The 6,053-nt window shown below is 32.5% G+C and overlaps 1 pseudogene; it reads right to left on the bottom strand.

The window, feature by feature from the left end:
• Positions 1-4,967: 4,967 nt before the first annotated feature.
• Positions 4,968-5,097, bottom strand: LOC125779860 (small nucleolar RNA U3; annotated as a pseudogene).
• Between the last annotated feature and the right edge of the window lie 956 nt (positions 5,098-6,053).

Below are 6,053 nucleotides of genomic sequence, written 5' to 3' on the forward strand. Positions count from 1 at the left end.
GCATGTTGTGCCACCATCTATGTGCGCTCACAAACCGATACATCGACCACCAGTCACTAACTAATTGCCAACGCAATGGTGGCTCCGCTGAAATAATGTGTCTGCTACGACTGGAGCTATGTGGTGCGCTACTAGCCAAACTAGTATCCATAATGCAAACGCATCAAAATATAAATTATATCTCTGGTCTGATTCTGAAATTATATTAGCCTTTGGTTTAATGAGTTAAGCATCCACCCACTCTACCCGGAAAAACTGGCTCATCATAAGACAACTGTACACAATACACCACAGCTGATGACACCACAACAGAATACCAACACCTTTCACCACAGCTGAACATCAACTTTCACACGTCAACCTTCGATCATCAACACATTCGCTTATACACTGCGCCGCGTCGACATTTACGCTAACTTACTTCGATCAACACCGATCCTGTGCGGTATGGAAATACATTTGTTTCGGCAGTGTCATATCACCTTACCTGTTGATACCTTTTATCGATAAAACGCTTTCTACGTAACCTTGGATCACCGCACATATTTATTTTAATATTTAATTTAGTTTCCAATCAGTGCAACTAAAGGTTGTGTTAAAAATAATTTATCACTTATATATTTCCTATAGATTAAAACGGATACATTTTTACTATTAACATTAAACGCGAGTGTAAGGGAGTCCTGGAAAACTTAAATGCAGTAGTGTGGGTTTTCCACTGAGTAGGGCATTCAAATATAATTGAAGCAAACAGAAGTTATAACAATAGTTTTAGAAACCGTAACTTTGCGTTACCACAAAGCAGTACGCTTTCGAAAATGGATGTAGATCACGTACAGGTAAATACCGCAGATGCTAATTTTGATCAAGAAACAAATGTAGAAGGATTTGAACGTTTCAATAATTATCAACAGTATTCTAATCATAGCAACTTTCAATATAACGAAAATGATCACCAAATAAATTTTCATACAATTGCCTTAAAACGCCACTTCCCTTAATTGAGATTACAATTAAGCATGATAAATTTATTGCTTTAGTTGATACTGGATCCACAACTTCTCTTTTAAACAAACACAAATTATTGCAATATGAAAGAATACCTTTACATAGCCCAATTTTATTTTCTTCCCTTAATTCAAAATCAAATATTTATCATGAAATCATAACCGACTTACCAACTGAGTTCAAAGAAAATGCCACTATGTCATGGAAATTAACAGATTTTAGAGATAAACAATTCGACGCAATAATAGGGCAAAATATATTAAAACCTCTTCAAGCTGTAATTGATATGAGTAAAGAAGTAGTTATTATTAACCATAGTGTATTGAAATTTCTTCCTAATTTTCCATACAATAGGCACGAAATTTACCAACTAGAGCCAACAAGCCTAGGGAAAAATGTAATGGATAACCTGTTTAGTGACCTAAATATCGAGGAGTCAGCTGCACTAAAGACCATTCTTAACGATTTTCAGGATTTAATATTTATGGAGGGTGAAGTATTGAGTAATACTAATTGTGTAGAGCACGAAATTAAAACCGTGTCTGAAAAACCAGTTTACTGTAAAATGTACAGATACCCCCATATACATGAGAAGGAAATTTATAGACAAATAGATGAAATGTTACGTCAAGGCATCATTAGAGAAAGTGCATCACCTTATAATGCACCTTTGTGGATAGTGCCCAAAAAGAAAGATAGTTCAGGGGTGGATAAGTGGAGAACAGTAATAGATTACCGAAAGTTAAATCAAATAACAGTAGAAGATAAATTCCCTATTCCTAATATTGAAAGTATATTAGATAAACTAGGCCGAGCTCAATATTTCTCCACAATAGATTTGGCAAAGGGTTTTCACCAAATCCTCGTTAAAGAGGAAGATCGGTCGAAAACGTCATTTTCCACCCCACATGGTCACTACGAATTTACGCGAATGCCTTTTGGGCTCAAAAATGCACCGGCCACATTTCAGCGTCTAATTAATACAGTTTTGAAAAACGATATTAATAAAAGGTGTGTCGTCTACCTTGACGATATTTTAATATTCTCCACAAGTTTACAAGAGCATGTCGTTGACATTAAGCATATCCTTAACAAATTGAGGTATTCAAACTTAAAAATTCAAATTAATAAGTGCAAATTTTTTGCAAAAGAAACTCCTTTCTTAGGCCACATACTCACCCCAGAAGGAGTGAAACCCAATCCGGCAAAAGTTGATTGCATTTTAAAGCTGCAACTACCAAAAAATGTCAAGCAGATCAAATCTTTTCTAAGCGTTACCGGATATTATAGAAAATTTATTCGCGACTACTCAAAGGTAGCTTATCCACTAATTAAGTTTTTAAAAAAGGATGTTAAAGTCAATCCTAATGATCCAAATTTCATCACTGCTTTCGAAAAACTTAAAACAATAATAACTGAAGCTCCCGTACTCAAGTACCCCGATTTTAAAAAACCTTTTCAACTGATAACAGACGCTAGCAACTATGCCCTGGGTGCAGTTTTGCAGCAAGACAATCATCCAATTTGCTTCGCTAGTAGAACCCTAAATAACCATGAAAAAAATTATTCTGCCACTGAAAAAGAGTTATTAGCAATTGTTTGGGCTACTGGTTATTTTCGACCTTATTTATTTGGTGTTAAATTTGATATTCTTTCTGACCATCAACCACTGCGATGGCTTTTTGTCAAATCACATGTAAAAGATCTAAATCCAAGATTGTATAGGTGGCTCATTAAACTTAGCGAATTTAATATTAACCTTAACTATATAAAGGGTCAAGATAATCATGTTGCAGACTTTTTGAGTAGAATTAGGTGCGATGAAATACATACACTTATTCCATCAACTGAACAAGCTGATTCTCTATATAATAATACCGATGATCATGAGACGAGACATTCTCAGGAGGAAGACACTCATAATCATATTGGCATTCTTAACACAGTTGTTAATCGCTTTAAAACGCAAATAATTCTTACAGATGATAAAATCAAAGACTTTGAATATAAACATAACAAAAAGAAATTATTTATTAATTCAGCTGACTTAGAAACAAATTTCGAACATTTATTAACAGAACATATAGGTACTGGAAAAGTAGGTATATTTACTGCATTAGACGATCATAAATACAATATTTTACAACAAAAAATAATAGACTTATTCGAAGGGAACGAAAATTTGAAATTTGTAAGATGTTCGTATAATGCAAAAGAAATAGAAAGTGAAGACCAAGTTTATAGAGAGATCAAAAGATACCATAAGAATGAAATGGGACATGCAGGGATACATGAAAATTATGAAGGTTTAAAACGGCTGATATATTTCCCTAAACTTAAAGAATGCATACAGAAGTTTATTAATAATTGCGATATTTGTAGCAGATGTAAATACGACCGTAACCCTATTAAAGAAAAGTTTAAATTTACAGATATTCCGACGGACACAAAGCAAATAGTACATATGGATGTGTATACAAATTCCAAATGCAATTTCTTAACCTTTATAGACCGTTTTTCGAAATTTGCAACTGCTTTCTATCTGGAAGATCGTAATAATCAAACGATAATTGAAAAAATACGACTTTACAAATCCCAAAGAGGAAATTTTTATAAAATTATAACTGATAATGAGTTCAAGAGCGTTAATATAAAAGATTTTCTTAAAAATGAAAACATAGATTTACATTTTGTTAAGCCAAATAACCACACAGGCAATAGTGATATTGAGCGACTCCACAGTACATTAACGGAAAAAATAAGAATTTTGTATATTGAAAATAATGAATTAAACATAAAAGATAAAATGAGTAAGGCTGTAGAATTTTATAATAAGAGTTATCATTCTGTTACAAGATATAAACCAATCGATGTTGAATATGGGAATTGTAATAAAAAAAAGGTGCGTGGAGTCCCTACGCGCGGATGAAGTTATACTTCTTAGTGATTTTCAGAAATGCATATCATTTTGTATGAAAGAAAACTAGAAAACTTAAATTCACATTTTATAAATTTATTATGCACATAAAATGAAGAACAAAGCAATCTCTAAATGAAGGAATTTTGACTCGGAAAGTAGTTCCGTCTCTTCGTTGCGGAAGAGATTATGCAGCGTAATCATCTCTCTTTTGTTCTTCGCCAATTTGGCTGCCGGATTGACTTGTGAAGATCAATTTTTTGTTGGTGACATATTCATATGTGTACGCATATGTATGTTTGTATGCTTGTGATTTATTTTTTCGGCAATGTATGCAAATATATGTACAAATAAGTATATATGAATGTATGAACATGCAAGTCAATGCGCACACATGCGTATACATACACTCATATGAGCATGTACAGACACACAAGATAGGATAGAAGATGTACTTATGCCTTTTAACATCGTATACTATACAAATAAATATTTTTCTTACTAATAGAAATTAAAATAAAGAAAAATACTTATTTTTATAGTATACGATGTTAAAAGCAAAAAATTAAAAATTTATTCTGTCGGGATTCGAACCTGGGACCTGTGTTAGCATCTTGACCTTCCAAGCGCTTACCACCAACACCACCATTGACAATTAGGTTGCGCTGACTTAAGTATGATTTGGTTATGAATGCAAGAAACATACGATGGGTTCTAATAATTTTGTTTAAGTATAGAATATACCTACTTTGTAGAACATTTGCTTTCGCAATAAATTTATCACAGCAATACATATGCATAATATGTATATACAACATATATGTACATAACATTGCTGTGATGCCCTGAGAAGTATAGTCTTAATAAATTTATTATTAATTTTTTGCTTACTAATAGAAATTAAATTTATCACAGCAATATTATGTATGTGTTTATGTATATTGCTGTGATAAATTTATTTTCTATTAGTAAGAAAAAAATATTTATTAGTATAGATTTCAAAAAGCACAGAAATGATTCTGTGAATTTATTCATTAAAATTGCCACTCAGAAGTTATTTTATCCCTTGTAAGCGAGCGATTTTCTTAAATCTCACGCTCCCAGATAAAACCATATACCTCGTCCTCGCGGGTCAGTTTCAAAAGCCACAGAAATGATTCTGTGTGATTCTGAAAGGCCAACGCAGAGTATTTCAACCAAAACATACGTAAAATAGTTGAGAATTCGCAGAAATGAAAGACAAACGAGAGAAAAAGAAGTATAACTTCAATAATGCACAAGCATACAAACATACATATGCGCACACATGTGAATATGTCACCAACCAAAAATTGAAACATTGTTCTACAAAAACAACAACAGCATAAGCATGGAACATTGTGTTGTGTTGTTGTGTCGGCCGAGCTGTGCCGAAAGAAACGAACAAACGATCGCCGATTGTCACCGCTTCGCTTGCTGCTCGCACATGTTCGCAGACAAGGTTGCGTTACATTCATATGGATGGAGCGAGGTTGCGCAACTTTGCGTTACTTTTATATGGAAGGTTGCGCAACCAGAATCTATCGCAACCTTTTCCGGCGTCGTATAAGAAGTATAACTTCAAAAAATTATTTATGAAAATATTTTGAAATTTAAAACAAATTATCTTAAAAAAAGAAATAAAAAGAGAGAAATATTTATGAATAATAGAAAAGAAGGATATATCAAAAATTATAAATCTTTACGACTTAAAAACGAACCTAAGTTTAGATTTAATAATTTACAAAATGTTCATAGTTCAAACATAAAAAGACAATTGAAATTTGAAGGAAAACATCAAAATCTCATTTAAATTTATTTAAAATTAGTATCAGAGTTTTAAATTTAGCGATGGAGAAATTATGTATGTAATTATGTCTACAAAAATTATGTTTATAAACATTGTATATTATGTTACACTTAAGTTGCTGACAACATTTTCCTATTTTCTTTAAACTATTTTTTCTTATTACAATAACTGTTACGATTCCCTCAAATTAAAAATTACAATAAAGCATTAAGTATTGATCACTCTTCGGAATCGGATGTTTTAATATACATAACTCGCGCGCCTCGGTGTATCTTACTTGACTGCCAATACTTTATCCGT

Source organism: Bactrocera dorsalis, chromosome 6 (assembly GCF_023373825.1).
Source record: "Bactrocera dorsalis isolate Fly_Bdor chromosome 6, ASM2337382v1, whole genome shotgun sequence".
In the NCBI taxonomy this organism is placed as follows: domain Eukaryota; kingdom Metazoa; phylum Arthropoda; class Insecta; order Diptera; family Tephritidae; genus Bactrocera; species Bactrocera dorsalis.